Source organism: Furipterus horrens, unplaced genomic scaffold (assembly GCF_987537825.1).
Source record: "Furipterus horrens unplaced genomic scaffold, mFurHor1.1.pri manual_scaffold_1, whole genome shotgun sequence".
Lineage (NCBI taxonomy): Eukaryota > Metazoa > Chordata > Mammalia > Chiroptera > Furipteridae > Furipterus > Furipterus horrens.
Window position 1 is genome coordinate 30,310,637 of NW_028327171.1, and position 12,218 is coordinate 30,322,854.

Sequence of the window (12,218 nt, forward strand, 5' to 3'; positions counted from 1 at the left end):
GATGATTTTATAATGGAAGCTATATAACTTGAGGAGTGTCTAGCTTTTGTAAAGATTGAAGGTATGCAATTCCATAGCTTTGAAATTTGTTAACACATTTCAAATATATTACATGAATAAAGCATGTTATAAGAAAACTCTAATAAGCATAGTGCAAAAAAAAAGATCACATACAATTTTCAACAAAATATTAACATATTTATTTATTTATTTATTTTTTAATGTGTTTTATTGATTATAATATTACATTTGTGCCAATTTCCCTTCCCTCTGCTCCCCTGCACCTGGTGGTCCCCCTCCCTCCAGTTGTCCCCCCCTTTTAGATCATGTCCATTAGTTGTGCATATAGTTCTTCTCAACCTCTGTCTATTCCATTCCCTCCTACCATGATCCTTAATTCCTATATCATCTCCCTCCCTCTCCCCATTCCCCCTCCCTGTTGACCTCCCCCCCAATATGTTCCCCATACCTATAGTTCTTTTTCCACTCTCATTGCCTGTTTAGTTTGCCTTTGTTTCAATTCCCTAGCTCCTGTTGTTTCTTGTGATGCAGTTTTCATTTTAGATTTCATAGTCTTGATCCTCCTTTTTCTAAACCAGTCCCTTTAACATCTCATATAACAGTGGTTTGGATCTAATGAACTCTTTCAGTTTTATTTTGTCCTGGAAACACTTTCTCTGCCCTTCTATTCTGAATGACAGTTTCGCTGGATAGAGTATTCGTGGTTGTAGGTTTTGGATTTTCATTACTTTGAATATTGCCAGTCCCTTCTTGCCTGCAGGGTCTCCCTTGAGAAGTCAGCTGATAGTCTAATTGGGACCCCTTTGTACATGATTCTTTTCTTCTTTCTTGCTGCTTTTAGGATTCTCTCTTTATCTTTAATTTTTGACATTTTGATTATAATGTGTCTTGGAGTGGTTCTCCCTGGGTCCAGTATTTTTGGAATTCTCTGTGCTTCCTGGACCTGTAAGTCTATTTCCCTCCCCAAGTCTGGGAAGTTCTCCTTTATTATATTTTCACTCAATTTTTCAAGTTCTAGTTCATCTTCCTCGCTCTCTGGTAAACCAATGATTCTTATGTTTGGCCTTTTATAGCTGTCCCAGAGGTTTCTGATCCTCTCATCGTTGCTTCCCATTTCCTCTCGCTGCATTGGTTGACTGCTTGTTCCTTCTCTATGTTCCGGTTTGTTGAAATGAACTCTGGATTTTTTTTCCTCACCATCTGTCTCGTATGTGGTTTTGTTCCTTTTGTTATGAGTGTTTTTCGCTTCTTTCTTATCTTTTTCCAGATCTTTTGTTAATTCTGTAAGCCACCTGATAACAATGGCCCTGAACTAAGCCTCTGAAAGGTTTCTTATTTGTTCATCTGTCAGATTCCTCATCTGTTGCCTGGTGAGCTGTGCCACCGGGATTTCTATAGTTGTCTGCCTCATTTTGACAGATGCGTTTTGCTTTCCTGGGCCGGCAATAGGGGGCAGTGTCTGTGTACTCGTCACAACCCAGCGACCGGCGCCTGTCCGTGACCTATTTCACAGCGCTGTGGCGCTTTCTTTGGTGGCGGGGGTCCAAGATGGATTCACACAGTTATTCCGCTAGGAGACCGGGATCCGTCCTCATGCCCCCCTGGGTCTCACTGTTCAAGGCGATGTGGTGGCTGCTTTTCCCAGCGTCGGGGTCGTGAGCTGCCGGGGGTTCGACTGCAGCCGGGATTGTCCTCCCTGCTGCTGGGATTCTTCTTTCTGCCGCTGTCCCTGATGCGACCGCAAACAGCACTGCCCCCTTTCGCTCCCCTTACCCGCCCAAAGGGCGCCGCTGGTTTATAACTTCATACGTTGGGCTTCCGTGTAGTTTTATTTTCTGGAATTTCTAGTTATCTTTTGTTTTGAAGTAGTTGTATTCCTCTCTAGTTGTAGAGGGAGACCGAGCGCGTCAGTCTAAGCCTCCATCTTGGCCGGAAGTCAATATTAACATATTTAATTCAACAACATGGTAAAAGAAAAATAACACAACTTAAGCTAGGTATATCAATGAATGTAGTAACAGTGAAATTTAGTATTAAAGAGTATACTGTCTTTATCTCAGAATTTTCCCTAAATATGCTACTAACAATAAGTTATACATATCATCTAATTTAAATGGAGTAGGCATCCTTCTGGGGTCACTAAGAGGTGGTCAAGTTGGTCCCTAAGCCACTTATATTATGTCTTAAAAAAGGTAAGTTCCTTGCCAATGCTTGTGTACTAAGTATCAAGAAGAGGACTTGAACCAACTCTAGTCAATATCAATACTTATGACACATAACACTACCTAATATTGTTTCAAATAAATATCTTACTTTAAAATATTTCACAAAAATCAATAGTTTTCACAAATGCCATTGACAAATATTTTTAAAAATAAAGTTAAAAAGATACAATTCATAGTGTCAACAAGAGTTTCCAATTAAAATAACAAGTAGATCAATGAAGTACTTGAATGAAGAAAAATACTTTACCAAACAACATAAAATAATAATTTAAAAATAGTTTCCCTCCTGTGTTTTTGCATAGACAAGTCCTGAGGATGTGAAATTTCTTGTGTCCTCTCTCCTATTGCACACTTTAGGTAGGTGTGCTAGCCAGTCAAGCATGCAAGAGAAGCTTTTAAGAAATTGACAGAAGGTTGTCTTCCCAAATAAGATGACATAATATTATAAAGACACTAATTTCCTATAAAACTCAATACAAATTTAAATTCATTCCACTTAAAAACCTTGGGAAAACAGAACTTTACAAAATTATTCTGACATCATCTGAAAGAGTAAAAGGTTGAAGATAGCTAAGGAAATTTTTAAAAGAAAAATAATTTAAAAAATTAATCTATCAAATACTAAAATGTTTTATATGTTAAAATAAATTAAAGCAGTGTTTACTTGCTCAAATATATTAAGGCAGACCAGTAGAACAAAGTAAAGAACAAAGAAAAAAATTATGCTAAATGAAATAAACTAGTCAGAGAAAGTCAAGTATCACATGACTTCACTCATATGTGGAACATAATGAACATACTGAACTAATAAGCAAAATAAAGTTAGATTCATAGATGGAGAGCAGGCTGACAGCACTTGGGGGAGGGGATGGAGGGATTGAGGGGTCAATCATAAAACAAAAAGAATTCAATATGGACAACAATGGACAAAAATGTAGTGATTTGGACAAATATGCATTACTTAAGCTAAAATGGAAATTAATTAAAAGTTTTAAAATATCATCTGCCACTGTAGAACAATCAGTTTGAGTATTTTAGTTACATAAAAGGAGAAATAAAAGAAGATACATGGGAAAAGATGTTAAGTTTTTAGTAAAATATGCTATCAACTATGAAAAAAATGAAAACTTTTAGAAAAATCAATGGAAAATAAATAAGGCTCAGACTGACAAGAGAGGATGGTTCTCATCATCCCATAAAATCACTTTGCTATTACTTTAGTGCTCTGCTAATGGAAAATGGGAAATGCAGCAGAAGCCTATATTCCTAAATAAGAAAATCTAGTACAAATGACTAATTGATTCTGAAAAAGAAATGAGCACTCTACCTTCTGCTCATGCCCTGTATTTCATAGTCATTTATTCTCCTGTCCTGCCCCCATATACTAGGCATGAAAGAATATAACGAAACAAAACATTTAGCAACAGCAGATAAACTAATAATCATTCTAATTCTGAAATTAATTTTATTCATTTGACACTACTTCCAAACTGTCAGAAGAGCTATGAAGTTTAAAGACTAATGCAAGGGAAGAGTTTGAAAGGCATTTATCTGTATCTCTATGTAGCTGCATGAAAGGAAAAATAAAAAAAACATTTTTGTAGTTTTATTTAATTCAAAGTTTAATTTAAAAATCATTTGTTACCTTACTTTTTAATTGTTATATGAACTATATAGTAAAATCAGTAAATCTGATCTGTATAAAAAAAGAAGTAAATGGAAAAAAAAAGTGTCACCAACAGAGTCCTTCTCAGTGGGAAAGTCTATATGATTTTGGAAAGTAATGCTCTCAACAGAGATTAATATTTACTATAAACCAGTAGTTCCTCCCCCATTTTACTTTGAGGGTGTAAGTCCCAGGATCCTCATATAAACTGGAGTTAGAGTATAAAATAAGAACACATATTATGGACATCACACAACGTTTCAAGTGAAAGCCCAGAGCCAAGATTAATTTAACTTGAATAAATAGATGCCATACATCTTGCAACTCACAAAATCATAGAGCAATTTATATGTTTCATGCAAAATTTCTTATAGAAATCTGGTGCTTGCTATTTTGTTTCTAGGTTACCAAGAATAATTTATCTTAGATAAAACCTGGTAGTAAATTTAACCAGAAGTGAAAATAAAAAGTTGGACAAGGCTGAGAATAGTAAATTAATAAAGTAGCTTGTTTATTTCAAATACTTCTTTTAAAACTACTGAACAATTCATGTGTCAGAGATTCACAAAATGTGCATGTGACTTGGTCCGATACACAACATAGGAATCAATTTATGGATTTTTCATGAATGAAGAAGTGAAACAAGTAGGCTTTTTTTTTTTTTTCTATTAAATCTTGCTGATGAACAAATAAATTCACAATCCTAGTTTCTACTATTGAAATTCAAGTAACTTTCAGGCTTTAATTCAGGATGCAAAAATCACAGAGTGAAATAGAAAAGAATGATTTAGGGTGGAAATGTAAAGAAAAATAATTAGTATAATTAATTATCTAACCTCTACTTATGTCATTTTCAGTGACATTTTGTAACATTTTTATGGGGAAAAGATTAAAACATTTTAGAGACTTCAGAGGCTCTTCATAGATACACAATTTAGAACATGGGTTTAACTTCATTGAACAAAGCTCCCAAATATCATTACAACAAACAATATAGATTATAGGTGATATAACACCAGGATGATGGGAAATTAAATTAAACATTCTAAAAAAAGACGAGAGCAAATTGGTACACAAGACTCATATTGTAGGTTTCTTTATAATTTTAAGGAATTATGATTAGGATATGAATTATTTTTTTTTCTGTACAGGTTATAAATTCAAGTTGGAAACAAGGTCAGTTATATAATTCATCTCATACCAAAATAATGGCAAAGTCTCAGCCTAATTATAATTATAATGTAAATTGATTTTAAAGTTCTTCAAGAAGAGTTGTATGTGTCTGTGGTATAGGAAACAATATTTTGAAAAACACCCACAATTAAGACAAAATTAGTAGTTTACACACCTTAAAATTTAAATCCCAAACTGGGAATTTAAATTTTTAAATTTTTAGTCACTGGTCAGCTATAATTTAGGCTAGCTGCTTATGTATTCAAAAGCTGATATTTTCAGTCATGAAACAAGAATACCCACCAAGGTCACTGTGACAATTTAATATGATACTTTATATAAAGAGCTTATAAAAGCCAGTTATCTTTACAATATGTTTAGCCAAGGATTAATGACATGTATAATATAATAAAATATTTATTATTAGAATCTGGGAAATGAGAAAATAATAAGCATGTGGAGTGTTTGAGGTGGGACCAAAAAGTTTTTTTCAATTTATTTTATTTAATTTTTAAAAGGGTTACTTTTATTTTATTTTTTTATTTTATTTATCTGTTTTTAGAGAGAGGAGAAAGGAGAAAAAGAGAGAGAGAAACATCAATGTGTGGTTGCCTCTCACGCGCCCCCAACTAGGGACCTGGCATGCAACCCAGTCATGTGCCCTGACTGGGAATCAAACCAGCGACACTTGGTTTGCAGGCCAATGCTCAACCCACTGAGCCACAGCAGCCAGGGCCTGAGGTGGGACCAAAATTTTAAAATCTGTAGTAAAATATACATATATATATATATAATGTATAAATATATATTACTTATCACATTAGTTTACCAGATGCCGACAGGTATAATTCATGTAAAGTAACTAAATATAGGGAAAAAAATACTTGAAGGAACATAATTGCTATTATTTTCACTCTAAATTTAATCAGTAATCAATCATCTTATAAAAAGTGACAGATAAAACTTCTTTTTTTTTTCAGATTTAATGTGTTTTATTGATTAAAATATTACATTTGTGCCAATTTCCCGTCCCTCTGCTCCCCTCCACCCGGTGGCCCCCCTCCCTCCAGTTGTCCCCCCCTTTTAGATTATGTCCATTAGTTGTGCATACAGTTCCTCCCAACCTCTCTCCGTCTATTCCATTCCCTCCTACCATGATCCCCAATTCCTATATCATCTCCCTCCCTCCCCCACTCCCCCTCCCTGTTGACCTCCCCCCAATATGCTTCCCGTACCCACAGTTCCTTTTCCACTCTCATTGCTTGTTTAGTTTGCCTTTGTTTCATCTCCCTAGCTTCTGTTTTTTAAACCAGTCCCTTTAACATCTCATATAACAGTGGTTTGGATCTAACGAACTCTTTCAGTTTTATTTTGTCCTGGAAACACTTTCTCTGTCCTTCTATTCTGAATGACAATTTCGCTGGATAGAGTATTCGTGGTTGTAGGTTTTGGATTTTCATTACTTTGAATATTTCTTGCCAGTCCCTTCTTGCCTGTAGGGTCTCTCTTGAGAAGTCAGCTGATAGTCTAATTGGGACCCCTTTGTACATAATTCTTTTCTTCTCTCTTGCTGCTTTTAAGATTCTCTCTTTATCTTTAATTTTTGACATTTTGATTATAATGTGTCTTGGAGTGGTTCTCCCTGGGTCCAGTCTCTTGGGAACTCTCCTTGCTTCCTGGACCTGCAAGTCTATTCCCTTCCCCAAGTCTGGGAAGTTCTCCTTTATTATATTTTCACTCAATTTTTCAAGTTCTAGTTCATCTTCCTCGCTCTCTGGCAAACCAATGATTCTTATGTTGGGCCTTTTATAACTGTCCCAGAGGTTTCTGATCCTCTCATTGTTGCTTCCCATTTCCTCTCTCTGCATTGGTTGACTGACTGCTTGTTCCTTCTCCATATTCCAGTTTGTTGAAATGAACTCTGGATTTTTTTTTCCTCACCATCTGTCTCATATGTGGTTTTGTTCCTTTCGTTATGAATGTTTTTCGCTTCTTTCTTATCTTTTTCCTGCTCTTTTGTCAATTCTATAAGCCACCTGATAACAATGGCCCAGAACTGAGCATCTGACAGGTTTCTTATCTGTTCATCTGTCAGATTCCTCATCTGTTGCCTGGTGAGCTGTGCCACCGGGATTTCTATAGTTGTCTGCCTCATTTTGACAGATGCGTTTTGTTTTCTTGGGCCGGCTGTGGGGGGCAGTGCCTGTGTACGCGTCACAATTCAGCGACCGGCGCCTGTCCGCGACCTATTTCGCAGCCCTGTGGTGCTTTCTTTGGGGGCGGGGGTCCAAGATGGATTCACACAGTTATTCAGCTAGGAGACCGGGATCCGTCCTCCCGCCCCCCTGGGCCTCACTGTTCAAGGCGATGCAGCGGCCGTCCGCAGCGCCGGGGTCGCTCACCGCCAGGGGCTTGACCGCAGCTGGGATTCCTCGCCGCCCCGCCGCTGTCCCAGGTGCGACCGCAAACATTGCTTCCCTCTTTAACTCTTACCTGCCCAAATGGCACCGCTGGTTTATAACTTCATATGTTGGGCTTCCGTGTAGTTTTATTTTCTGGAATTTCTAGTTATCCTTTGTTTTGAAGTAGTTGTATTCCTCTCTAGTTGTAGAGGGAGACCTAGCGTGTCCGTCTAAGCCTCCATCTTGGCCGGTCAGATAAAACTTCTTGAGCGCCTGTATTCTAATATCTCTGTTTTCTGTAATCACTTTTCATTTTCTCCTCATTTTATGTATGATTTCTTTATCTATAATTAGCCCTATTATTTTTACTTTTTACTCAGTATCACATCTTCTCCTTATGACACATCTATTATTTTCTGTTCTCATCATGTAGCAATCTTTTTTCTTTTTATAAACTATTTTATTTTGATATTATAACAGATTCACAGAAAGTGGGGCAACCTATAGTACAGAGAGGTTCTTTGGATACTTTGCTTAAGTTTCCCCAATTGTTACATTTAATATTTGTGCAGCACAATATCAAAACCAGTGAACTGTCATTGGTATAATATGTGTGCATATTTCTATGGCATTGAACCCATGTAAATTTATATAACCACCACCATAATCAAGATACAGAATGATTGCATCACACCCACTTGCTGCTCCCCTAAGATCCCTATCTCCTGCAATCACTAATCAGTTCTCTATTTCTATAATTTTGTCATTTTGAAAATGACCATTTAATTTTCCCCCCACTCATCACAATTCCCTTAAGAATCATCCAAGTTGTTGCATTTATCAATAGTTTATTCCTTTTTGTTGTTGCATGTAGTGGAGTCATATTTTTTAGTTTTATACCATTATCTACTAACCGGTCTCTTTTTTAAATTTTATTTATTGATTTTAAAGAGAGAGTGAGAAAGAGGAAGGGAAAGAGAGAGAGAAGAGAGAGAGAGGAAAAAGAGAGAGCGGAAGGGAGAGAAAGAGAAACATCAATTTGTTGTTCCTCTTGTTTATGCATCTTGTACATGCCTCAACCCTGGATGGACTCCATAACCTTGGCATATGGGGCAATGCTCCAGCCAAGTGAGTTACCCAGCCCAGGCCATCTCTCTCCTTTAACTGTTTTTTTTTTTTGTTTGTTTGTTTGTTTGTTTGTTTTCTATTTATTTCTTTTGTGTTTTTTTTCTGTTTTCCTTGTTTTTCTGTAGGTTATTTGACATTTTTAGAATTTTGTTTTGATTATCTATAGTATATTTTTAGTGTATCTCCTCCTATAGGTTTTTAAGTAATTGCTCTATGTGAGTATATTATACATTCGTAGCAGTCTATTTTAGTCAAAATTTTATTAGATTAAGTGAGTTGTAGAAATATTATATTACGTTAATTTATTTTACCTTTCTTTGTTTATAATACAATAGTCTTAAACATTTCTTTTTCATAATTTAGACCTACATAAGACAATTTAATCTTTTTTTGTTTCAAAAAGCAAACATAACTTAGAAAATTCAAGAAGAAAAGGAAAATCTATTATACTTACCCATATTTCTACTCTTTCCATTATATTATATTTCATCTTGACCTTAATACAATTCCTTCCATTATCATTTTCTTCCTGTTTAAAGAATATCCTCTAGGTATTATTTAATTGTGAGTTTGCTAGCAACAATTTTTCTTCTTTTCCTTTCATCTGAGAATATCTTGATTTTTGCCTTCAATTCTGAGAGATATTTTTGCTATTTGTAGGGTTTGGAGTTAACAACTCTCTTTCAGCACTGGAAAAATGTATCACTTCCTACTTACTTCCATGGATTCTGATGAAAAGTTCAGTCATACAAATTGTTTTTCTCTATTATATGTCATTTCTCTCAATTTCAAAATAGTTTTCCTTGTCTTTAGTTTTCCTAAACTTGATTATGATGGTTTAATGTGGATTTGTTTGGGGATTCACCCTTGAGTCTGTAAATCTGTAATTTCATGAAATTTGGGGAAGTTTGGTCATAATTTCAATGCATATAATTTACATTTATACCATTCCCCTCACCCCCTCTCTTTACAGGTTAGTCAGGACAAGAATGTCAGCTCTTTTGTTATAGTCTCATTATTCCCCGAGGCTCTGTCCATAACTTTTCATTCTGTTTTCTCTCAGCTGTTCAGATTGTGGGATTTACACTGTTCACTCATGTTTGCAGACTTTTCTTCTTCTTCTGTTCAAAAAATATATTTAATTTTTTTAATTATTGTATTTTTTGTTCTAAATTTTCTATCTGCTGAGATTTTATAATTCTTCATTTATTTCAAGTGAATTGAAGTGTCTGTGTCATCTCACTCCCGGCATTTGTGGATCATCTTCACTCATTCAGATTGTGCTTTGCCTGGTTCTTGTAAGGATGAGTAATTTCCAATCAAATATTGGGTGCCGTGAGCATTATATTGTAAGGCTGCATCTTACTTAAATATGTTATTTTATCAGGACTACTGTGACCCTGTGTGAATACAAAAAAGGGTCACAATACTGATAGAAGGGGTTGGAAGTCCCAACTTCCTTCCGTGAACTCATTAGTGCTTGTGGAGGCTCCCAATTTTGTTTCTGCTGATATCACCCTGGCTGAGAAGGGTAGTAGTCCTTCTTTACAGATTTTCGGTGTTAATCTCCATTGACACGATGATGGGTAGCCTCATTATTTCAGAGCAGAAGTGAACACTCTAAGTCTCCTAGGCCTCTTCTGATACCACTCAACAAGGGTTGTTACAGCCAGGTGAGAGTCCACCGACATTGTAAGTGGAAGGAGGCTTGTGGCCAAATAGCAGGCATGAGAGGCCCAGCTCCACACTTGGCCTTCTCTGATCTCACAGGTGGCGTGTGTGTGTGTGTGTGTGTGTATGTGTCATGAGTCTTTTAATCTTGCAAGGGAGAAGATCTAGGCTCTACACAGCATGTGATGGTGGAAGAGGGTCGTTGTTTTTTCTGTGATATTTGGCTAGAGTACAGTGGTTATTGTGTGGAAGTTCTGTGTCTTGCCTGACCTGCTCTTCTTTTTTCTTTGGCTAAACAGATCACTTTTTATGCGGTCTAGGTATTTTCAGGTTATTACTATTTCTAACACCAAGGCCAGAATATATGAAGAAAATTGAAAGCCAAAATGGCTCATAATCATGTTGCTTCTCAGGCTCTGAGGTCCCTAGGTGGTATGCCTTCTGTCAACCTTTCAGTCTTTTTATGTGTAATGTCCAGGGATTTTTGCTCTAAATAGTGAACAAATAGGAAAATAGTGCATCCACTTCATCTTTCCAAAGGTGAAAGTTTTGTCTTCTACTTTTCTAAATATTTGAAACATATAAAGTAATATTGTAACAGTTATGCAATTTTTAAATTTTATGTAATGGATGTAATGAACATTAATATAATGAATGCCTACAAATCACGGTCTGTTACTAGAGGCACATAAACCTTTATCTATCAATCTGCCCCCTAGGTATTAAATAAAATGTGTGTATATAAGTACCTCCATTTTAATTGATTTATCAGCTTTCAACAATTCATTTTATGCATATAAAAATATTACTTTATTCATATACAAGCATATATGTGTCTTTTTTTCCAAGTTAACAAGATCATCTTTGCAAACGATTCTGCAGTTTACAAAGTAACTGTACTTTGATGTCTTTGCAAAGTCTTCTTGTAAAACATACATTCTGAAACAATATTGTTCTTGACAAAACATTTCTGAAACTGAGAGTTCACATTATGTATTATACTTGGCTTATTTCAGTTTGGCAAACATATTGTGCTATTTCATTTGACTTTGCCTCATTTGACTTTTTGTATGTTCAACATTCCTCTGAGACATATACAAACTAGATAAAAAATTAGAATAATACAGTTTTTGTTTACTGTTCCTCATTTTCTGGATAAGTATATTTATCTAGGTATAGTTTTAGCTTGCTTAACATTATTCACATGGGCATTCACAGAGTCATAAATTGTATCTTGAAAGGGATCATGACACTGAACTTATTCCAGATGCCACTTCTCATTTCAGCATCTAAAACTATGGCACAAAAGAAACAGTTTGGATTTCCCCACCTGTCATATTTTTTAAAGTCAGAGTTGAATAATATATTCTAGTTAATGAGCACAAAATTTAACCAAAGAAATTCATGAGCTACACAGACAATGTTGTTTAGATCTTGCTTCCCCACATACTTGCTTGTTATTTGTTCCTTTAGATAAAATCTACATTTGCAGGGTATTCACAACAAAAGCATGCATCAGAAGCTATGACAGAAACTTGCATTTTTCAGCATTATTAAAAGAGAAAGGAGAGATGATTCCTAATTAGCTTTCAATTTATTTATAGCATATTATCCCTAGGTCGTCGTCGGCAGCCCTCCGTCTCGAGAGACGATGGTGTAGCTTCTTAAGAGTCTATCTGCACCGCCGAGAATGGCTGTGCAGTCCAACTCGGGAGTGACACGGTATATGTCTCCTCCCGTGTTGAATCGACATCTTGCGATGACGCTGGAGTGTCCTCTCCAGTGAAGCTGAAGCTACAGAGCCTGGGCAGGGTGATATGGAGGATCTGCTGTTGCCCATGCAGCAGACCCCCCCTCTCTTTGCAGCTGAAGGATCCAAGGGAAAGACGGAGTCAATACAGCTTGGCTTCAGGTGCGCCGCAGGAGTTGCCG